This window comes from Cavia porcellus, unplaced genomic scaffold, assembly GCF_034190915.1.
Source record: "Cavia porcellus strain 051 isolate PalLab524CR breed Dunkin Hartley unplaced genomic scaffold, mCavPor4.1 scaffold_8, whole genome shotgun sequence".
NCBI lineage: Eukaryota > Metazoa > Chordata > Mammalia > Rodentia > Caviidae > Cavia > Cavia porcellus.
The window spans coordinates 50,755,920-50,780,447 of record NW_026947491.1 but is presented as its reverse complement, the minus strand read 5'-3'; the positions used below and the strand labels follow the sequence as shown (position 1 = coordinate 50,780,447).

Sequence of the window (24,528 nt, the reverse complement as noted above, 5' to 3'; positions counted from 1 at the left end):
TGAGCAATGACTGAAACATCCATACCTGCATCGAAAAGCCCTTTAAATGTTTTTCTTTCAGTAATCAATTTTATTTTGGAATGATCTTGTTTAATCTGTTGAGCCCAGTATATTATCAGAGGTCCCAAAACCCTTAGATCCCCTTTCCTTACTTGTAAATTTCCCAACTTTTATTAGAGGAGGAATAACCAATTGAGTGATCCAAGAGTTTGGTGTGACCTGAACAGTGTTTTGAATAGATTGAATCATAACCTTGATTTCCCCTATATAGTCCCCTAGTGACCTTTTAAAATGGAGGGTAAGGTTGGGGAGGAATTAGGGAAAGTGCTACCACTTTTTGGTGGAGCTGGAGCAAGCCATGTTGGAAGTTTCCTGAAACAGGTTGACTGTCCACATTAGTTTTAGATCTGAACTCAGTGATACCCTCGTCTATACCTTATACATATGCCAGCTTTTGTTAAAGGAACCTGTAACAGCTGTGCTGCCCTCACAGATGCAGCAGAGCAGCTGTCTCCACAGCTGAAATAAGTAACCCTGTTCCCTCCTCCTCTAGGCTGTAGGTGAATAATCTGAGTAATAGCTGAGGGGCCAATGTCATCACAAATTTGAATCATCTCAGCCAGGGTGGCCCATTTCTCATGGGCCCTTAAAGCCTCTTTACACCATTTATTAACATTTTCAAAAGCCAATTGTTGGCCTGTTAACTTACCAGCTTCAGTATGCTTATGATTCTTCCAGTAGCCTGTAACAGTTGTGCCACGAAATCTTGAAAAGGTTCATCAGGACTCTGATGAATAGAGATCAGATCAAGGGATGTCTCACCCTTTGAGGGAATTTCCCTCCAAACCTTAGTGGCAGTTATTTTAATCTGCTCATAGACTTGTAATTCAAGAGTAAATTGATTATTCGTGGCAGCAAAGGCACCTTCTCTGGCCAACATATCCTTTGCAGTCACTTCCTTTAATGCTAACTGTAAAGGAGAGAGAAAAAATGGCTGTACTCTCTGAGAAAAGAAATTTCCACCCTGTGGTGCAACAAAACTTCTCCAAGCTGAAAAGCCAGAAATCTTTACTTGTGGCTTAACTAAATTTATTGGGTTCTATAAAATAGAATTTGTCACAAACCATTCCTCCAGGGCCGAGGATTTAGCTAAGCACCCTAAGTGCCTGCCTAACTAGCACGAGGTCGACTAGCAGTTTGATCCCTGGTACCAAAAAAAACCCACCACTCTTCCAATGAGGAAGGATCTTCTTTGCCTTCACCGTTCCTTCCCTATCTGATTGAACAAAATCAGAGAGACTATGTTCTATGGGGTGGGGGATAGGGCTACTGTTCTACCCTCTGTTTTTCCCTTAGGACTTGGTCTTAAACTAGTGCTTCCAATTAAATCTATTATGATTGCCTTAACAAGCGTACAACCATAAAAACACTCCTTAAATGCAAATCCACATAAGTAAAGTAAATACAGAAATCAAAAATACAGCAAACACTTCTATAAATATTTATATACATCATTTCTATGTACATGTTCTTTGAGAACTATCCCCCCAGCTTTTTTTGGTATTGGAGATTAAACTCATGTCCTTTTGCTTGCCAGGCAGGCGCTTGTGCCACTGAGCTATATCCCTGGCCCCTACCCCATGTTTTAATACTTGCTAAACTCAATATCCCTTCTTCTCTGTCTGACCTTAGTGAGTGCACTTTTCTCTGGCCCTAGTAGACCTGCTTTTTTCTCCCTGGTTCTGGTAACCCTCTTTTCTCTTTCTGGCTTACTTTTCTCTCTTTCTTGCCCCACTTTACATCTGATGAACTCACTGTCAATGCACTTTTCCCCTTTTGCACCTTCATTGAGAAATGTCCTCTTGGCCTACTGTTTTATACCCTGGTCCCTGTTCAGGCACCATGTGTCACATCTGTGAGAGCTAAGTTCCTGGGGAGAATAACAGTGAGAGATTGAAGAAAATAAAGATAGAAAGCTGAGATCGGGTGGAGCCTTTTCTCCAGATGGGAAGAACTGACTGCTCAACCACTGCAATGTGTTTATTTATACATTTGTCATATGACACACACCCCTTTGCTTAATTAGCTTGTTTTTTATGCCTCATTCTTGAGACTATAACACCTGTTCAACTCTAGCACTCTATGCCCTCAAGGTGTTCCTCAGGTGCTCTGTGCTTTGGGTTCCACATATGTGAATGACTGAATGATCACTAGCTCAGTGGCTGCCAACAAAAGACATGCACCACATGTTTGGCTGGCCTTTTTTTTTTTTTTTTGCTTTTTGCTTTTTGAGGTAGGGTTTCACTATTCGGCTTAGGCTGGCCTTGAACTTACTTCGTAGCTCAGGCTGGCCTTGAAATTGCAGCAATCCTCTGCTTCAACCTCCAGAGTGCTAGAGTTACAGATGTGCACCGCCATGCCTGGCTTGGCTTTTTTTTTTTTAAACTCAGTGTAATTTTCTTGACAGCTCTTTTTTTTTTTTTAATTTTATTTAAGAGGAAAAAGAGAAAAACACAAAACAAAACAAAGCAGTGTAAGGGTACACATGATACAGAACTACAAAGAAAAAAAACATAACAGTAAGAAATCACCTGTTAATAGATTACATATTATCATCTTGGAAATAGTTGCTCAAATCACAGTATCAAAGAATACAAAGTGGACATTCAAACAGAGAGACTGCAAACAGCTGTGTTCAATGATCCAAAAACATTAATATAGTCAGCTATTTAACACCCCTAAACACACTTGCTGTTATATCTGTTAGAGCTCTTTTTTTTTTCCCCCTCTCTTTTTTACAACAAAATTTATACATTTTGGATTCTATTACTCCTTAGTTCTTATTACTTTTTTGGGGGGGGAGAGAATAAAGTCAAATATGGCAAAACAAAGCTGTCAGTCAAAACCAAGGATAGACATAGCACATGATGTAGAACAGAGTACAAGGTTATCAACAATGGTTATCAACGTTGTCTCTTGTTTCCTTAAAAAGAATTGTCTATCTCATTAGATATTATAAAGTTGGACAAAACAGTAGAGAACAAGACCAATAAAACTTAGGCATTGTAAACATTACAGGACTTCCAAAGGAGACAATAGTCAAACCAGAATGGGCATCTTAGTGAATCTTATTGCCTTCAAAATAGTTGCCTATAGCCGCAAACTTGATACTATCGCACAGAATGGAACAGAGTCTAATCAGTCAAAACAAGATCGTGGGAGTATTACAGGACTTCAAAACAAGTTAATAGGAAATCAAAAAGAGTTACTATTATACATCCTAATTTTTTTAATTTTTCCCCTTAATTAAGACAAACATAAGAAATAACTAAATAATTTTTTTAAAGAATAAGGGAGAGATTGAGTTAGGTCAAAGCATGACTGTTTCAGCAACCTCGTGCTTCACCACCAAATAACCCGATTTAATAGTAGTTACCATAGTGTCTGTCTTTTTCCTTGAAATATTTGGATAAAACTTCATATACTATAGCTTCAAATATTTCCATATCAAGAAGCCCAGAATAAAGCCTTTCTAATTAATGAGTGAAAACTTTATAAGGCTTCAAGGCCACCTAATGGGGAATCATGATTACCACATATTTTTATATATTTGAATCATTACTTACATTAGAGAAACTATTCGGTATTCACACATGCAAGATTGATTTATTTCACTTATGAGTGTGGTCTCAAGCCGCGCCCATTTATTGATAAATATCTCAATGTGATCCTTCTTTATAGCTGAATAATACTCCATTGTATAGAAATACCACAACTTTTTTATCCATTCCTCAGTTGATGGACACTTGGGTTGTTTCCAAGATCTGGCGATTATAAATTGTGCTGCTATAAACATAGGTGCACATATATCACTGTGGTATGATGCTTTCAGTTCTTCTGGGAATATGCCTAGAAGTGGAATAGCTGGAATAAATGGTATTTCCAATCCCAACTTTTTGAGAAATCTCCAGACAGACCTCCACAAAGGCTGTACCAGTCTACACTCCCACCAACAGTGCAGGAGAGTTCCTTTTTCCCCACAGCCTCTCCAGCATTTGTTGTTGGTTTTCTTGATCCTGGCCATTCTTTCAGGAGTAAGATGGTATCTCAGTGTGGTTTTAATTTGCATTTCTCTAATGACCAATGATGATGAGCATTTTTTCATGTATTTATTTGCCATTTGCATTTCTTCATCTGAGAATTGCGTATTCATCTCAGATGCCCATTTTTGGATTGGATCTTTGAATTTTGGAGGTCTGAGTTTTTTTAATTCTTTATATGTTTTAGACAAGAGTCCCTTGTGTGAGAGAGAGTTCACTAAAATCTTTTCCCAGTTTGTGGGTTTTCTTTTCACTATGCTGGAGATTTCTTTTGACATGCAGAAACTTTTTAATAAGAAGTGGTCCCAGTTATTGATTCTGGGAAGTATTTCCTGTGCGGTTTGAGTCCTGTTCATGAATTCTCTACCTACTCCTATGTCTCCAAGGTTTCTACCCAATTTGTCTTCCAATAGATTTAGTGTTTCTGTTTTAATATTCAGATCTTTGACCCATTTAGATTTTAATTTAGTACATGGTGATAGACATGGGTCTAGCTTTAGTTTTCGGCAAATGGAGAGCCAGTTTTTCCAGCACCATTTATTAAAGAGACTGTCGTTCTTCCAGTGAACCTGCTTGGCTCCTTTATCAAAGATAAGGTGGTTGAGTGTGTTTGTAGTTGTGGTTGTATCTTCTAATCTATTCCATTGATCTTCAGCTCTGTTTTGATTCCAATACCATGTTGATTTTACTACTGTTGCTTTGTAGTATAACTTCAAGTCAGGGATTGTGATGCCTCCTGCTTTGTCTTTGCTGCTTAGAATTGCCTTTGCGATTCTAGGTCTCTTCTGGTTCCAGATGAAATTTAGGAGTGATTTCTCTAGATCTATAAGGTATGTTGATGGTATTTCTATTGGGATTGCCTTGAATCTGTATAACAGTTTTGGGAGAATGGCCATCTTCACAATGTTTGTTCTTCCTATCCATGAGCAAGGGATGTCTTTCCATTTTCTGAGATCATCTTCAATTTCCTTTTTCAGTGTATTATAATTTTCACTGTATAAGTCTTTCACTTCTTTCGTAAGAGTAATTCCTAAATATTTCATTTATTTGCTTGCTAATGTGAATAGTCCAGTTTCTCTTATTTCCCTCTCTGTGATTTTGTTGTTTATGTATAGGAATGCTATTGATTTCTGAGTATTGATTTTGTATCCAGCCACATTACTGAATTTATTTATTGTATCTAAGAGTCTTTCAATGGAGTTTAGGGGGTCTTCTATGTAGAGTATCATGTCATCTGCAAACAATGATAACTTAACTTCTTTTCCTATCTTTACCCCTTTTATTTCTCTTTCTTGCCTAATTGCTCTGGCTAGTACTTCCAGTACTATATTAAATAGGAGTGGTGATAAAGGACATCCTTGTCTTGTGCCTGATTTTAAAGTAAAGGCTTTCAATTTTTGGCCATTTAGTATGATGCTGGCTGTTGGTTTGTCATAAATGGCCTTTATTATATTGAGGTAAAGACCATCTATTCCAATTTTCTGTAAAGTTTTTATCATGAATAAATGTTGGACCTTATCGAAGGCTTTTTCTGCATCTATAGAAATGATCATGTGATTCTTATTTTTGGCTTTATTGATATGGTGGATTACATTTATTGATTTGCGTATGTTGAACCATCCTTGCATTCCTGGGATGAATCCCACTTGGTCATGGTGTATAATCTTCTTGATGATTTGTTGGATCCTATTTGCCAATATTTTATTGAGGATTTTTGCATCTGTGTTCATTAGGGAGATCGGTCTATAGTTCTCTTTTTTAGTTGGGTCTTTCTCAGGTTTTGGTACTAGAGTAATATTTGCTTCCAGGAATGACTTAGGAAGGATTGCTTCCCTTTGAATTTCATTGAATAGTTTGAGGAGTGTCGGCATTAGGTCTTCTTTGTATTTCTTGTAGAATTCTGCAGTGAATCCATCTGGGCCTGGGCTCTTCTTGGTGGGTAAGGACTTAATTACATTTTCAATTTCATTAACAGAGATTGGGTTATTCAACATTTTTACATCCTCTTGATCTAGCTTTGGCACTTCATATGCTTCTAAGAATCTGTCTATTTCTTCTGTGTTATCAAACTTTTGAGAGTAGAGGTTTTCGAAATAGGTGTTGATGATCTTCTGTATTTCTATTGGGTCTGTAGTGATTTCTCCTTTTTTATTCTTATTGCATGAATTTGAGCTTTTTCTTCCCTTTTTTAAATAAGGTTGGCTAGGGGCTTATCGATTTTATTTATTCTTTCAAAGAACCAACTCTTTGATTCGTTGATTCTTTGGATTGTTTTCTTAGTCTCTATTGCATTGATTTCTGCTCTGATTTTTATAATTTCCTCTCTTCTTTTGGCTTTGGGCTTGACTTGCTCTTCTTTTTCTAGCTGTTTGAGGTGTAGCGTCAAGTTATTTATTTGTATTCGTTCTGTTTTCCTGATGTGGGAACTCAGTGCAATAAATTTTCCTCTCAGGACGGCTTTCATTGCATCCCACAGATTCTGGTAAGTTGTATCTGCATTTTCATTTTCTTTTCGGTATTGTTTAATTTCTTCTGTGACCCACTGATTACTCAGGAGTGTGTTATTCAGTTTCCATGTGTTTGCGGGATTTTTGCAGTATCTTTTATCATTAATTTCTAATTTCAGAGCGCTATGATCCGATAACATGCAAGGGATGATTTCTTGACAGCTCTTGACACCCAAGAGATCTCTAGCTTGTTACACATATTTGTTCCTTTTTGTTGCTGTGTAGTCTTCCATGGTGTAGCTGTACCATTGTTTAACCATTCCTCTGTTGAATGTCTTCTGTATTGGTTTCAGTTTTTATAATGAATAAACATTCGTGTACATATTTTGTGTAAATCTTTTTATTTGAGAACTATCTCAGATAATATTCAAGAGTACAATTGTAGGTAGTAGGGTAATTATGTATTTCATTTTACGACACTGCCAGACTGTCTTCCACAGTGGCTATACTATTTTATGTTCCCACCAGTAATATATGACTGATCTACCTTTTCTGCATCTTTACTAGCATTTGCTATTGTGTGTATGTTTATGTTTATGGTGCTACACAAGTACCTTCTATATGTTAACTAATTCAGTATTGTCTTAGTCCCTATGATAGCTACATAGTGCTTTCTAATTGTGGTTTTAGTATGTATTTCCCTAAAGGCAGTGATTTCGAACACATCTCTATATTTTTGTCCATTTTCTAATTGGATTCTCATTCTCTCTCTCTCTCTTTCTCTCTCTCTGTCTCTCTATCTCTCTCTTTCTGTATTGGTGATTGAACATAGAGCCTTCACATTGATCTATGTCACCCTTAAGTTTTTGTTTTTTGATTTTGAGACAAGATTTCTCTAAATCACTCAAGTTACTTGGGCAGAGCTCTAACTTGTGATCTGCCTGCCTTAGCTTCACACAATACTGGAATTGTAGATGTGCACCCTCACATCTGACTTAATTCAATTATTTTTTTACTGTTAAATTTTGAAAATTCTTTATATAGTCAAGATTCACATGGTTTGCAGTAGAGACCTTAGTCTTCTCTGTTAATTTTGGATCATTTGGCTTTCTCAGATTCTAAGTCCTGTCTTCACACAGGAAATACATTGGATTCTGCTGTTGTTCTCTGTAGAGTCTCCTTCCCCATAATATTACTTAGAAACACTTTCTAAGCATTAAGCTTGAGTAATCACAGAGCTAACCGTATTAGTTTCCCATTTTTCAAGAGTCATTGTTCGTCACTGCCTGCTGCTGAATGACTTAGAAACATCCTTTTCATACATTTTTGATTTTTTAAAAAAAATTGTTTTGCTAAAAATGTAACATTTGTCCATTCATGTATATCATAAATGAAATACCCTACCCCCAAATTCAAAGTTTTCATTAACATTACATATACCCATTGTTATTTATTGCTGGTCCAACCTTCCTCTCACAGATTCTTAAAAAGGGCAAATGGGAACCAAATAGAACTTGGACAAAGAGATACTTACGTTTTTCAGTGTTTAATAAAGCCTAATTAGTTTCAGAAGTTTTCAGATCAATCAAGCACAGGCTTAGAGCTAGAAATAGGTCAGCTACTATAGCACAAAATGATGGTGTGAAAAGATTTTAGTGACAGGTCGTGCATAATATATTCTTGTTGCAGGGTTTTCTTTGGATGTACTGCTAAATTCAGGGTGTCACATGCTTTTTCTCTATTCCTATCTTTCTGTTCTTTTTCTCAAAAGAGTGGCCATATTAACTGGGTGTGGTAGCACATTACCTGTAATCTCAGCATTTCAAAAGCTAAGGCAGGAGTATTATCACAAATTCTAGATCAGCCTGGACTGCATAATGAGACTGTTTCAAAAAACTATAGGTGTAAAAATATTTATAAAAATCATAATTTGTACATATAAAGGATAGAACTGGCCAGTTAATCCTTTCTAAGTGTATCTATCTAGGCAGTTTTTAAGTTTTTATTTGTTTGGAGCTTACATCAGAATTTGATGTATATAATGTAGAATTTCTTAAAAATTTATCTCTATATTTCAAAGCTGTCCTTATCTATGTGAAAATCTCAGTGGGATATGGCATTGCTAGAGGACCACTCAAAGATCTGAAGAAAATAATTTTTTGGAGTTATTTTCTGGAATTAGGTCACATTTTGGAAATTAAGCGACTGAATTCCTGAAATTTGAGAGAGCTGTTTTAGATTGTGCCAGTCTCATCATAAAATTTTACTTCTGTTTTCAGTCTGTTGCTTTCATTGATGGAACAATGGCAGGTATAGTTTGGTATATTAGTTATTTTTGACAGTGGCTATCATGATCCTTGGGGAGGGGTTATTTAGTAATTATTTGTTGCATGAATCAATGCATCTTCATTGAGTTACTGCCTTATTCACCTCCCTCCTTGTATTTCATGTAGGATCTTTCCTTTTTTGTACATGTCTATCCTGTTAGTTCCTTCTTTCTTTCTCATTTCTTTTGGAGGACAAATGAGCAGGACAAAGGAGATGAGTCATTCTGTTGTTTATACATAACTGATAAGAAAAATTATTAAATGAGAGATATTTGAAGTACTTGGTTAAAATGAAACTTTAGCTTAGTATAGAATTTTACTTTTTTATTATATTTCTCCTAGTCATTTATTGCTAGCGATAATTTGGATTTTTCCTTTGCTTCAAACACATGACATGCTTTTTAAAAAATTTGTCATTTCTGTAATCTTTCCTTTCCCTATGGAAGCCTCAGTCTGTCTGTCTCTCTCTTTCTGGTACTGGGAATTGAACTCAGCACCTTCAAATTGAGCTACATACCTACCCTTTTTTATTTTGAGGCACGAATTCGCTAAATTGCCCAAACTTGGCTCAAACTGGTAATACTCCTGCCTCAGCCTCCTAGAGCCTCTGTTTTTCTCCTAGCCTGTTGCTCTGCCACTGTTCTTAAATATGTTTCCTGTAGCCCTGTTTGAAAACCACGGGCAGATCACATGATGTATTAAGTAGAATTTTAAACTGGATGGTAGTTTATACCTGTAATCCCAGCACTGAGGAGGCTGAGACAGAAAGATCACCACAAATTCAAGGTCAGCCTGAGCTACAGAGTGATTTCAAGGCTAGATAGAACTATATAGGGAGACCTTGTCTCAAAAAAAAGAAAAAAAAAAGTAAATAACTTTATCATCTTTTTTAAAAGATTGTTTTCTTTACTAGTATTCTTTTCTCAGTGAGTTGAAATACTATCCACCCAGTTCTTCTCAGACTTTTTTGGTATTAGAAGTCTTTTATACTCATACAAATGATTGAGGCTTCTAGAGAACTTTTATGTGGTTTATACTTATAAATATTAATGTCAAAAAAACTAATGTGTTAGAAATTAAAACAGCCAGGTTTGGTGACACATGCCTATAAACCCAGCACTTGGGAGGTTGAGGCAGAAGGACCCCTTTAAATTGGGGATTAAATATAGGAGTACATTGTGAATTCAAGGCCAGTTTTATTACTTCTTTAAAAATGATAGTAAATTTTTGCTCCCTTGGGGAGGGAGAAATCAACTCCCATCATGAAAAAAAAATGATAGTTAAAAAAAAGATAGTAAACTTTGAGAGGGCCTTGGTTTGATCCCTGGCTCTGAAACAAAATAAAGCAACAAGAACAAAAGGCAATAAACCCATTATATGTTAACATAAAAATAAATTTTTGTGTTAGTACATGTTTGCAGTATATCATGAATACATCAATGTAGGTCATTGGTACATGTGCGTGACGCATCTTAGTTTTTTAATGTCCCTTCCCACCTTTTTGTTTTATGAGACAAGTTCTTCCTATGTATCCCAGATACACCTTAACTTGAAATCCTCTTACCCCACCAAATGCTGAAATTAATTATAGGCATGTGCCACTATGCCTAGCAAAAGCACATTTTTATGAAAAGTAATTTTTTCCAAAATAGTAACAATTAGAAATGGGGCATTGGGGGCTGAGGATTTAGCTCAGCGCCATAAGCACCTGCCTTGCAAGCGCATGGTCATGAGTTCAATCCCCAGTATTGATAAAAAAAAAAAAAAATGAAGCGTTTTTAATTTTTGCAAATCTTATTTACTTATTAATTTATTTTGGTCTTTTTGAGACAAGGTCTCACTGTGCAGTGCAGGCTAGCCTTTAGCTCACTTTGTAACCCAGGCTGGTCTCACACTTAGCATTTTTAATGACAGGGTTAGTGGAATACAGTTGAGTTCTTAGATCTGCCTTTTTATTCAGATTAACTGCCATATCATGTATCATGTTGCCTTTGCAAAACTCTATACTGTATAGACTTGTGGGAACATGAAAGTGAAAAAGGAAAAAAGAAAGAAAGAAAGATCCTAATTTTATAGTATGAAAAACATTTGGTGGGGCATAGCTTTATTATGTTGTGTAATCAGATCTTGAACTCCTGAGCTCAAGTGATCCTTCCTCTCCAGTCTCTGGGAGTAACTGGGACTATATGAATGCACACTACCATTCCTGGCTATGAAAATGTGTTTCATCTGGTAGGGTTCCCAGTGACTTGAGGCCACATTTGTGTGCATTGTTTCTATTTAGTCTCCTGGTCTTCTTCCTCCTCTCTTTCTTTTCTTGTTTTCCTCTTCTTCCACTTCTTTTTTTCCTCTCTTTCGTCTCTTCTCCCTCTTCCTCTTCCCTTCCCCTCTCCTTCCCTCCTTTCCTTTCCTCTCTCCTCTTTCTTCTTATGGTGCTGGGGATTGAGTATGGGCTTTTGCACTGCTGTTGCCTGAGATCGTTTTCAGTTTTAATTTTGAGACGGGGTCTTGTAAAGTCTTTAAACTGCTCAGGCAGGGCTCAAATTTTCAGTCTCATGCCTCATCCTTCATGTGTGCTGGGTTTACAGGCATGTGCTCTGACTTTTAACTTGCACAGATTACATGTGTCACCCAGTTGTAAAGATTATCTCCTTCATTCCCCAGCACCAGGTAACACACAAAAGAATCACCTCCTTAATGTCTCTTAGGTCAATCTTCACATTCCAAAAGAAGCACTCTAATCATTGTGTTTTTAAGTAGATCAGATAATTGAGGGGATTTTGTTTTTTGTGGTGCTGGGAATCAAAACCCAGGACTTTGTGCATGCTAGTAGTTGCTTTACTATTGAGCTACATTCCTACTCCAGAAACTGAGGTTGAAAGATTAATTTTTCCCAAATCATCTAAATGGTAAATATGAAACCTAGGTCTGTTTCCTCACTTCTGTGTTTTGCTATAAAGTGCATACTAGGTGTGATTAAAAAATATAGTGAATGTTTAAATTTGTAAAAATTACTGCTGTAAAAGATACATTGCTTTTAAATACACTCCTTATATTCCCTGCTTTAAACACTCTTATTGTATCATTCATAATACTTTCTGAAGCATTTTTAGAGGTTCTCTTTTCGTGTGTTTAGTTTCACTCTGTGGCTGCTTTGCTGTCCTGAATCAATTCAAAATGTTTACCTTTTATGGTTATTTTGACTTTGGTGAAGAGCCACAATTTGCATAGTACCAAATCTAGTTAATAAGGTGGATGAGAACATACCATTATGCTTTTATAAGTCTGTCTTTCCATTAGATGACATATAAGCAGCATTCACCATATTTTGATCATAGCTCATAAAACTCACAAAGAGGACTCCTAGAGGGGCTTCAAAGAGCAAGAAGAATGATGGAATAAGTACTCAAAGCATGGAGAGTATTTTAGGGAAATTGATGGCAATATATCTTTTACTATAATATTTTAAAATTTGAACTTTCATTATATATTTCAGTCACACTTGATATTTGCTTTTGACAACCAAGCTTAAGCATAATTTCCTTTTAGAAACTTTACTCAAATCAAGATAATGGAAAGTCAAAGTGGGTTAATATAATATATCCTGCTATTTTTTATTTATTTTTCCCTTAATTAAAAGGATAAAAATAAAAAAGTAAATAATGAAGTGGAGATTGAGATAAAAGAGGGCATAATAGCAAAACAGCGCAGATCAAATCATAACCATTTAAGCAGAATAGTGTTTCACCATAAGATAATCCTGACATAAAAGTAGTTACCATATTGTCTCTTTCCTTGAAATCTTTGAGTATGACCTCATATACTGTAGCATCAAATATATCAAAACAATGTAAAACCATTTAAGAGAATGACAGCATTACAGGGTATTTAGAATCAACTAACAGAAAATGAACAATGGTTTCTGTATAATCTCCTTGTCTTTAAAAGTTTTTGCTTATACCATCATACATAGTAAAATCCAATAAGATACAACCTGTTTAGATCAATGGAGACAGAAGAACAAAAGCTTGATGAGACTTCAAAACAAGATGATACTAAATCAGTATTACCTATTAAGACGTCATTTTCTCCAAAATAGCTGTTCCTATCATCCAATCTTCTCTGCCTCGTTTCTGTTGAGCTCTTTTTCTGTCATTAGTTGTCAGTTTGTCTTCTTCATTTTGTTCTCTGCTCCATTCATTGTGGCCTCTCTGCCACTATTTCTGGATTCTTTGTATTTTTCTTTTTTAGAATATCCTGCAGTATTCTCTGTAGAGTTGAATTGGTGGTTGCATATTCCCCTAGTTCCTCTTTATCCTGGAAGCACCTTGTTTTTCCATCAATTTCCAGGGATAGTTGCGCAGGATATATCAATCTTGGCTGGAGATTATTATCTTTCAAAGCTTGAATTATTTCCCCCCATGTTCTTCGTGATTTGATGGTTTGTGCAGAGAAGTCTGCTGTAATTCTGATGGGTGTTCCCTTGTAAGTGATCTGTTTCTTGTCTCTGACGGCTTTTAGTATTCTGTTCTTGTATTGGATTTCTGGAATTTTAATTATTATATGCCTGGGTGTAGCTCTGTTTGGGTTGTAGGTGGCTGGGGTCCTGTATGCTTCATACAACTGAGTATCTTTACCTTTTGCTAAATTAGGAAAATTCTCCTGGATTATTTCTGTGAGTAACTTTTGTAGTTCATTTGTTTGTGTCCCTACTTCTTCTTTTATGTTCTTAATAATTCTTAAGTTATGGATCCTCTTATCATCTTCTAGTCTTTGTATTATTGCTGTTTGTTTCTTTGTTACTTTTAAGAAGTTTTTCATTTTATTCTCCCATATTACAAATCTGCCCTCCAGTTCAGATAGTCTGTCCTTAGTTTCTTTCAAGCTGTTATGCCAGTTTTCGATAGTTTTTAGTTTCCTGGTAGTCTCTTTGAACCTGCTTCACGTATTCTATGCTTTCTCTATTTTCTCCATCAAACAATTCTCCCCTCTTTTTCTGTTCTTCCATTCCACCATCTGTTTTTTCTTGGGTGGTGCTTAGCATTTCTCTAACTATTCTGCTTATTTCTAGCTTCAGGTCATTAATAACTTCATTCCTGAACTCTATGAGGCTCTCTAGATGGCGCTTTATGTCTATTGGTGCTGTGTCCGCTATTGCCTGTTTCTCAGGATTGGGGGCCAAAGGGCCTTTCTTGTTGCTTCCTCTTCCCATATTCTTTGTTCCTTATATATGCAAGCGTATATAGGAGGCCCAGCTTCCCTCCCTATCAGCCACAGCCTGATCCCGCTTGAGAGGGGGATACGTGGCTGAAGTCGCTGCAGCGCCCCGCTCCCGCAAGTCTGCCCAGTGCCAGAATGTCCTCTGCTGGAGTCTCCTATACTGTGGAAGAGTGTCAGGCTCTCTCACTCACCTCACCGCAAGTCAATGCACAGCTCCCCGCCTGTCCTGTTTTCAACTCCGTTCGCCAATTCCTGTTCTCAGAGCTTCTGCGCGTCTCTCTCCCTGCCGAGCTGATGTAGACGCAGCCGCCATGCGGCGGGAAACCCAAATCGCGGCTTCCAATGGCGCGGGCTCCAGCTTCCACACTGAGGCTTTTCTGTTCCTGTTATAGCACCAGGATTGCAATTGGCTTATAGGTGAAAGAATGGTGGAAGTTGTTCCAGTTGAAATTCCAGGGAATTCTGTCTTCAGGAACATCCTTTAACTGTTGTTGCAATTCATTATTAAATCTGGCCAAAACTGTGTTGGTCTTCTTATGCATCTGATTGAGGCCTGAATAACATTTTGTCTTTACCAACAGATCTGGGAATAGAAGGTTGTGATGTAAGAACAGCAGCTGTCTTTTGTGTGTGTTCATTAATATCTATCTGGTCTTAACTCATCTTCTGATTTTAGTCTTCTTCGAACAGGTTTAGGTGGTGGAGCAAGAGGTGCCTTTGCTCACGTTAGCAGGAGTATTAACAGTTGTTTTTTCTTTTTCTTTCTTTCTTTTTTTTTTTTTGTCTTTTGTGAGACAGGGTCTCTCTATGCATTTCAGGCTAGCCTTGAGCTCACTTTGTAGCCTAGGCCTGTCTTGAACTCACAATGATCCTCTTGCCTTTGAGTCTCTTGAGTGCTAGAATTACAGGTGTGAGCCACCACACCCGGCATCAGTTGTCTTTTCTTGACTTTTTACTATCTATTTTGGCAACTCAAAGAGAATTTAAGGATCAAAAGCTTTTTTAGCCAGTAAGACCTCTGCAGGTTTTTTCTCAGCTTCATCATCTTGTTCTTCATTTACAATTGATGCAGCAAATACTTCAAATTAACTGAAATCTGCAAAATGTGGTTGTTTTGGTATCCGCTGAAGTGAGGTACTACTGTGAGTTACTAGGCCATCAGCATCCACTGGGCAATGAACAATGGGACCAGGAACCTGGGCAATGGTTTAGAACAGGAAGACATTTACTGGCCTATCAATGTCGGAATAGCCTTTTTTTCCAAAAATATGGAATGCTTCATGAATTTGCTTGTTATCCTTGTGCAGGGGCCATTCTAATCTTCTCTGTATTGTTTCAACGTTAGTACTTGTGCTGCCAAACCAAGGACTACTTAGACCTTCTTATAGTACTGTTAATTTTAGGCAAGTAAGACTATTAGTTTAGAGACCTTTAAAAATAATTATATTATTAATTCTTTTGAATTAATTTAAATTTCATTCTTTAAAAATAATGATCCTATTGGGAGTGGTGGCGCACACTTGTAGTCCCAGCACTCAGGAGGCTGAGGCTAGAGAATTGCCATAAATTCAAGGCGAGCTTAGGCCTTAATAAAGTAACATAATGACCTGATCTTGCTGAATTAGTTTGGTAAAAATAACAAAAATAATAGCGAGTTTTTTTTGTTTTTTGTTGGTGGTTTTTTTTGAGATAGAGTCTTACCATGTAGTTCAGGCTGCTATTGAACTCACATTGTAGCTCATGCAGGCCTCAAATTTGCAGCGATCCTTCTGCCTCAGCTTTCTTGGTGCTAGGATTATGGACATGGACCACTATGCCTGGCCAGCTAAGATTTATTTAAATGCTTTCTGTCTAAGCAACCTGTGTATTATCTCATTTGATCTTTACAGCCCCGTGTGATACTATTATTATCTTTGTTTTACAAGTAAGAGCAACTGAGGCACTAAGAAGTTAACAATTTGTCTCAAAACTGCTCATCTTATAGCTACCATAGCTACAAAGATCACTTACTGACTATACTGCACAGAATTTTTTTTTACCTAGATCCTATAGTTAAATTCTTTATTAGGACAAAGTAAGAACTATAGATAAAATAATATGGCACATTTCTGGTATGGTTAGGAAAAAAATGATTTAGTATGAATTTTAGAAAATGTGTTTTCTTTCTAAAGCAACTTTTTTTGGTACAAATAAAAGCAGCTTTCATGTTATCATTTGTTACAAAAGCATTATCATGGTTCCGAGCTTCCTGCCCAATTACTTTCCATTTTTCCAGTGAATAACACCAGTTTCACATTTTAGTTGTGATTTATGAGGTTGATACCATTTTTCTTTTTCCAATTAGTTACATTGTTTAATTCCAAAATTCTCTTTTCCTTATTAGAGAAATGTATATAGGTTTTATCTTTTTTTTTTTTTTTTTTTTTTTTAGGTTTTATCTTTTTGTTTGGGTTCATCTGCCTTTTCTTTTTGCCCAACTCTCCATTCTTTTAGCATTGCAGAGGATGTTTGATTTTGGAAAAGCTAATTAGCTTCAGTAATTACTTGAGGGCATTTCTAGACATTTACAGCTTTGTATTTTTGGACTAGAATAGGATGTGTTGGGACTTGTTGGCTTTTGTGTCTTTTTATTTAAAGTTTTAAATTCCATTTAGGAAAGATTGGTGCTATTATGTAGTCTGGTTATGGAACTTAAGACTCTTGGGAGTTTGCCAGTGTTTGAAAATACCATATTTGTCCTTTGTTAATAGCATTTTGAGGTCACCAAGAGTTTTTCTTTGAGCTGGTATCTTTTGCTGTAGATGAGTTTCAGGATTAGACCAATATGGAGCATGCAAACTTACTTAAAGTAAGTCTTTTGGGCTGGCGATATAGCCCAGTGGCAAAGGAGCTGCCTCGGTACCAAAACAAACAAACAAATAAACAAATAAAATAAGTTTTTGGATAGATTTTGAGATTTGTGTAACACAGAAAGCGGATCTGAGACCTATCTCTGTTCTTGACATACTTTAATTTCAATTATGCCTTGCAGGGTGTGTTGCTGTGGTATCTGTTACTAGCTGCCATTCTGTCTACCTGTGTCTTACATGTAATGTTACTTAATGTTATTTAAATGTATTTCAGAGTATATTTGATGGTGAATCATCTACTTGTGCTGTATTATTCTAACCTTCAGTTTGGAAATGAGTTTTCATTGTAATGATAAATGGATTAAGAACCTTTTGAAAACCACCTTTTTGTGAATGTGATTGCACATAGTTTGCAAAAGATATAGTTGCAAAAGATACAGTTTGTAGACTTTCTTTTGAGTTCTTAAGCATTAATAGGGATTTACATATGCATGATTCAAGAAAGTTAGGGATGAAAGCTGAGAAGAAAGGTGCCCCTTTTTATTCTGTTCTTTTGGATGTCTTTCTATATGCCATTATATTTGGCACTTAAAACCAGAGATCAGTAAAATTTGGTTAATTGAATTATCCCACTAATTTCCTCTGGTGAGATTATATATGAAATTACTGAGTAGTATTAGTATCACTTCATGGACAGGTGAAAAAGTTTGAGAGCAGAAATGTCTTTATATTGAAGATATATACTCGTATTTTCTTTAGGGTTTGGTTTTTTTTTTTTTTTTTTTTAAGAAAATTGTCCTTTCAGCTGGACTCATGCAAGGATTAAAAAAAAAAAAGAAAAGAAAAGAAAAGAAAATTGTCCTGAAATTTGAGGAAACTGAAGAAGGCATATATAAATAATTTGTTTTCTGGTTGTATCAAACTTTTTAATAATACACGCATGTGTACATGTATAAAATTGTACATATGCTTACATACTGATGTTGTAATATCAGATAAACACTCCATATTTGTTTTGTTTTTGTTTGTTTGTTTAGACAGAGTCTCTGTGTAATCCACTCTGGTCTTGAGCTTGCAGAGATCCTCCTGCCTTAGCCTCCTGAGTGCTGGGATTATAGGCGTACCCACCTAATGGTTTATTTAAAAAATACTCATTGAGGACCAGGGATTTACCTCAGTTGTGTAAGCATCTGCCTGGCAATTGCAAGGTCATGAGTTTAAAACCTGGTATAATAACAAGAAAAACAAAACAAAACACTCATTGAGCTTTTCCATCTCCAGAATTCTAGTCTTGTAAAACTGAAACTTGGTATTCACTAAACAGTAACTTGCAATGCTTCCCTTCTCTAATATCCTTGTAATCACTATCCTGCTTTCTTTCTATAAAACTTTTGACTTCTCTGCCTCATATAAGAGTTACACAGAGTGTCTTTCAATGACAGGCTCATTTCACTTTACATAATGTCCTCAAGATTCATCCATGTTGTAGCATATGTCAAAAATTATTTCCTTGTTAAGGCTTTATAGTATTCCGTTGAATGTATAAACAACATTTTGATTATCCATTCATCCATCAATAGACACTTGAATTGTAGGGTCCTGCTATATAGACCAGGCTGGCCTTGAACTGGCTGTGTACCACAGGCTAGCCTTAAACTTGAGATTGTCAAGTGCTGGGTTTGTAAGTGTGAACTACCATACCCTGCTACTTCTGCTTTTTAGCTGTTATGAATAATATTTCTGTGACTGTTGAAGTGCAGATAGTTTTTGAGATCCTGTGTTCAATTCTGTTAAATACATACCCAGCAGTGGCATTAATAAATTAGAACATATGTTTTAGTGGGAGAAATGGTTGTAGGAAAAGTACTACCAGTCTTCCATGGAATCATCAATTTAGGAAATCCCTAAATTGTCGTGCATAAACAGGCATATCTTGGTTGTAGTTTCTCTGAAATTGGCTCTACTTTTTTTACCCCTTTTTACTTCCTTGTTTTCCCCCATTGAAAGGAATAGAAAATGGTAGAAGGTAAAGTAATAGCTTTAGTTTTTCTCATTTACTGTGGACTGTACACCCTACAGAATTACTTAATCACATTAAATCTTGTGAAAGAGATACTAACTTATTTATAGTTCAATAAAGTGAGGCCTACAGTATAGTTGCTTGTGTAAGATAAGAGTTTGTATGTGATGGGTTTAGGTAGGTATGGCCTAGTAAGTTAAATTCCAGATCAGAGGTAGGGACTTCCGGTATGTATGCTGTCTTGGTTCCATAGGTATCTTCCCTGATAGATGAGCAGGTCAGAGTAAGGTCATGGCTATCAGGGACCCAGCCAAGAGCCCTGTTGCCTGTGTTAAGGATACAGTGAGAGTACACTAAAAAACAGAGATAAATTTAGTCATACATGATGAGTGACTGGGAAGTCCATGTCTCCAGACAGGCCAACAGAGCCTCCAAGACAGCCACTGTTACTGGCTGTATCAGTGATAGGCGGAGATAGTGTAAGATTCAAAGTTGGTGGAAGTCTGAGAGGCCTATGACTTAGCCGGCAAGCATAATCTTGGGATGACTCAAGAGGGGAAGATGATAAGGTTCTTTCCCTGAAGTGTTTTTAGATTTAGGTTTTAGTTTTAATCTTAGTGGATCGGAGAAGATTGTCTATCCCTAAAGAATTAATTGGAAATATCAAACAGGATCCTTAATCCCAAGCCTCCATTTTAGCCTTTCAGGAAGTATGCAGAATTAGCTATTGTAAATTTGTGTTTCCCAACAATAGCGGTTGTATTTGTCCAGTTAGAACAGGACCCTTTTACTACAAGCAAGAATGGTACTATGATACTGGCCTCAGGGCACACCACCAGGTCCACTTGACTATCTCCTATCTGTAGTGAGAAAGCCTAGAGTTACGGATGAGGAAATGATGCTTACTTTGTATGAGGAGGGATAGAAAACATGATCTGACAATGCATGTGATACTTCGAGAAAGATTCCACATGGGCCATGTTTTAAATGAATCAGTCTATGTCTTCTTTGTAAATACTATGTCTACTCTCAGTCCAGAGAATTTAAGAATTGAAACAAAAATGTATGTGGTTTTGTAAAGTTTAAATTGATACAGCTGACTGCAGGGGAGCATACCTGTAATTCCAGCACTTGGGAGCCTGAGGCAGGGGTATTGCCTGCGAGTTTGAAGCCAACCTTGGCTACAAAGTGAGTTCAAGGCCAGCGTGAACCATATAATAAAACCCTGTCTCAAAAAAGACAAAATAAAATAAATAAATTTTGATAGCCAGGCACGGTGTTGCACACCTATAATCCCAGCATTTGGGAGGCTGAGGCAGGAGGATCACTGCAAGTTTGAGGCCAGCCTGGGCTACAAAATGAGCTCAAGGCCAACCTGAATTGCATAGCAAGACTCTGTCTCAAAGGGAAAAAATATTGTGTGGTACAGTTACAACACATTGTATTTCTTCTAACGATAAGTGAGGCTGGGTGCTGTGGCACACACCTGTGATCCCAGCACTTGGGAGACTGAAACAGTCTTGCTGTGATTGCTGTGAGTTCAAGGCCATCCTGAACTACATGGTAAAACCCTGTCTCAAGAAACAGGTGAGGGGAGGAGGCATAGTCTGCTTATATATTGGCCTGTAGTTTTTTCTGAACAGAAATTTCTTTGGTATCATTTGTTTTGCTTAGCTAGAAAAACGGCTGGGGATTTAGCTCAGTGGCATAAGTGCCTGCCTGCTTAGCTAGAATAAATTAATACATAAAAAGGATAGGATTATGGTTTCTTCTATATTCCATAGTATACTTTTATAAGCAGATTAGTCATTAAGAGTTATCTTATAGGTAGGTGGGTGTAGTGGTGCATGCCTGTTATCTTGGCACTTGGGGGAGGCTGAGGCAGGAGGATGGGTTACCATATTTGAGGCCAGCCTGGTATAGTGAGTTTAAAGCCAGCCTAAACTGCATAGTAAGACCCTGTCTCAACAGAACAAAGGAGTTATTTTTAAATGGTCTTAAAATTTTTAGTTGATCTGATGCTTATGAAGAGAGTGCTATTTTGATGGCATTAAGAAATTAAAATATTATAGGGATTTAGCTCAGCAGTATAAGTGCCTGTCTGTAAGCACGAGGTCATGAGTTTGGTCCCTGGTACCAAGAAAAAACAAAATAAAACAAGAACAAAAAAAGAATGATATTTAAGAAATTAAAATATAGAATGCTGCTTCTTTATCATACACATTGTTAATTTGTAGAATACATCTGGGTTGTGATCATTCTTGTAGTTCTTAAGATACCTGTTTTAAGATTGATTATTCAGCTATACTATTTATCAGACCCTGTACTTGAAAGTTTTTGTTGTTATTATACTGGGGAGTGAATTCCTGTCCTCTACAATGTACAGGGACAGGTACTCTACCACTGATATATGATCTCAGCTCTTTCTATTTTTTATTTTGAAATAGAGTCTCATTAAGTTGCCTAGGTTAGCCTCCAAATTACATGTGATCTTCCTGGCTCAGCTTCCCTCTTGAAATGCTCTTGGATAGATTGAAACCTGTACACACGAATCCAGATTTTGGATTATTTTCATCTAATTATAATTCATCAAGCTGGGCATGGTAGTACATACCTATAATCCCAGCACTCAGGAGGCCAAGGCAGAAGATCACCATGAGTTTGAGACCAGGCTGTGATATGTAAATGAGTTCAAGGCCAGCCTATACTACATAGCAAGACCTTGTCTCCAAGAAAAACATTTTTTTTTCTTTCTTTTTGTTTTTCTTTTTCTCAGTACCTGGGGGATCGAACTCACGACCTCCTGCTTACAAGGCAGGTGCTTATGCCGCTGAGCTAAATCCCCAGCCCCTGAAAAACATTTTTTTAATCAGGTCCATTAGAGTTGGAGATTAACTTAAAGTCTGAGTGACCATATCATAACTTTTCATATTGCCTTTTGTACTGATGAGTGAGAATCTTAAGTTTGCATATGTTGCATTATAAGATGTTAAGTGGTAAAATTAATAGAAAAATCTTAAGCACTACAACTCTTTGTGACATGGGGGAAATGCTGCATATCAAATACACCAAGTTTTCCCCAGAGTAGAAGAATGAATTATAAGGACCAATGGAGGTTAAGTGTAGGAAAATTTATTAGAGAAAAGGAATGGGGAATAGGAATGGGGGGGGGGTAGAGAACAAGAATAGCTCTGGACAGACAGGAGGGGTCCTGAATTTGTTGCCAGTGAGTCCACCTCTCAAGGATAGTTTTATAGAGCAAAACAACAGCGGGGTACAACATGGATCAAAATTATGATCAACCAATAAGATTGCAAGTACAGTCTCTTAGATAGTATTGGTCTAATGGTTACAAAGTTACATGAGTGACATCAGTAACCTTGGTTGAAAGTCTTGGCCTTAGTTTTAGTCTTAGTGTTAGTGTTAGTTGGGAGAGGTTAACCCACCCCTAATGAGATAATGGGAAATCTCAAAAAGATGATACCAATAATCCTATACCTCCATTCATCTATTAGAGAAGTATGTGAAACTAGCCATTGTGATTTTAATCTTCAGGTGTGTTTCTAGCCAGAGTCCAATGGATTCTCAATATTTGCACTGACTCTCCATGGAGGGCCCAGCCCTGACTGCCTACTGTATTTATACCTATCTTAGCTGTCTATAATATTAATGCTAGAGACATAATTATTCCATAAAAGTCCAAGTTTGTGTTAGACCTAGTTGATGACATGGAAAATAGAATTTTAAAATTTTTATTTAGTTTTCTGAAACAGGGTCCTAGACTGGTCTTGAATTGCCAACAATTCTCCTGCCTCTTTGTGACAGCTTTACAAGCTCAAGAAGCTTCTCAGCTTGTTAAGTGTTGGGATTATAAGTGTGTACCACTACACCTGACTAGAAAATAGAATTTTACCCTTTTTCTCATTTTTTTCCTTAAAAATTATTTTCCCTATGTTTGGTTTTCTCTTCTCTGTAATAACTACTGTTGCCAAGTATACTTTTTTTTTTTTTAACTCTGTTTTAGATTTGCCAAATTCCTGAAAAAAAAGTTTTTTTCGGTACAGGAGAATTCTAGAGATTTTTTTTTCTTTTGGCAACAATTTCAGCAGCTTCCTTTATTGCAGAGGGCTTAAGAATTTGTTCACAAAGAACCATTTTCTCTGTGATTCCTGATTCCTCCACCTAGGCTGTCTAGCCTCTGGTCTGTTTTTAAATCCTGCTACTGTGCTCTGTATTGTAGCAGTTCTTTTCCTGAATTATTTATCTTTGTTTGGAGCTGAATAGAGAAGTTTTTTTTTCCACCATGGCTCATTAGAACCCACATGTGTGTGTGTCTTCAGTTTGGTTGACAGATTTGGTTCATGTTAAACCCCACTAACCTGTCCCTGGAAGGCAGTGTGGAAATAGGACACAGTCTGTAATATACTATAAAATAATTCAGACTGTTTGTAGTTTTGTTTCAGAACACAGAGAAGCTATGCCATATTTTGTTCTTTGAGACATGTCAAAAGGATTTATACTGACTTTTATAATGACATTTATTTTTGTTTTTATAGTTAACATTGGTATCACTCAGAGATAAAATCTGTATAAAAGCACATTAAATTAAGATTTCTTTTAGTTATAAATATGACCTGTCTATTTGCAGACACTTTGAAATTCTCTGTTTTTGGAGTATGGGTTGTGGAGGATTGGTTTATATTGTTCCAGAATATATTTTTTCTCTATTCTTTCATCTTAGGCTTAAAGAAATGGTAAAAGCAGTGTAATTATTTTGAATGGCATTTCTTCCATTTCTGTTTTGCTACAGAACCAATGTTTATTCTTTTTTGTCTTAGTTCTGTTTTTTCCTGCATCCTGTTTTATGAAAAATATTTTTTCCTCCATGTCAGTGTTTTATTTGCTTACATGTATGAGCGCTACTACTTGTGCATTCTTTATTTCTTTAAACATTTAACCCTTTCCTCTTACTGCAGGAAAAAGGGACAATACTTGTTAGTCATTTGAGCACTAATGAGTAAAACCTTGCCTTCCTGCCCTGCTATGTTGGTCATCCCTAAGTTGGGATGTCCTTTTTTTTTTTTTTTTTTTTTTTACAAGTAATAGTATTGTAGTGTAGTAGTGATCTTCGTTCTGTGAACCACAACAAGCCTTTTGGTCTTCTCTTGTTGCTCATAGTCAGTTTTACTGGCCCAGAAACTGGTAATCACTGCCCATTGATTCTCATTAGGATTACCTTACCCTCTCTCTGATAGTGACTCTCAGTTGTACAAATCCCATGTTTTTCACCAGGACTTTAGGATAGTCTTACTCACTGTTTTCCGCACCTTAACCCATCTCTGGACTGTGCCAGACAAGTTAAACTAAATGTACTATCTTTGTCTTGCGTTTTTGCTCCCTTCCAAATTATCTTCCCTTTGTGAGTTTATTTCTTTGACTCCTTGAGAAATCACTGGATGTTGCATTCTTTTGGAAACTTTTGATTTAGGCTTCCCAGCTTTTATTTGTATGTACTCTTATTTTTTGTATTTATTGAGCCTTCTGTTTTGAAGGCATGTGTATTTT

General features: G+C 36.6%; 1 protein-coding gene and 1 non-coding gene across 5 annotated transcripts in view; one reads left to right on the top strand and one right to left on the bottom strand.

The window, feature by feature from the left end:
- Positions 1 to 24,528, top strand: part of R3hdm2 (R3H domain containing 2) — a 190,066-nt gene that overhangs the window by 58,133 nt on the left and 107,405 nt on the right. The gene's annotated exons all lie outside the window — the stretch shown is intronic.
- LOC111753363 (U6 spliceosomal RNA) lies at positions 15,357 to 15,463 on the bottom strand. The gene has a single exon (XR_002788170.1). It is a non-coding gene; the product is annotated as a U6 spliceosomal RNA (small nuclear RNA).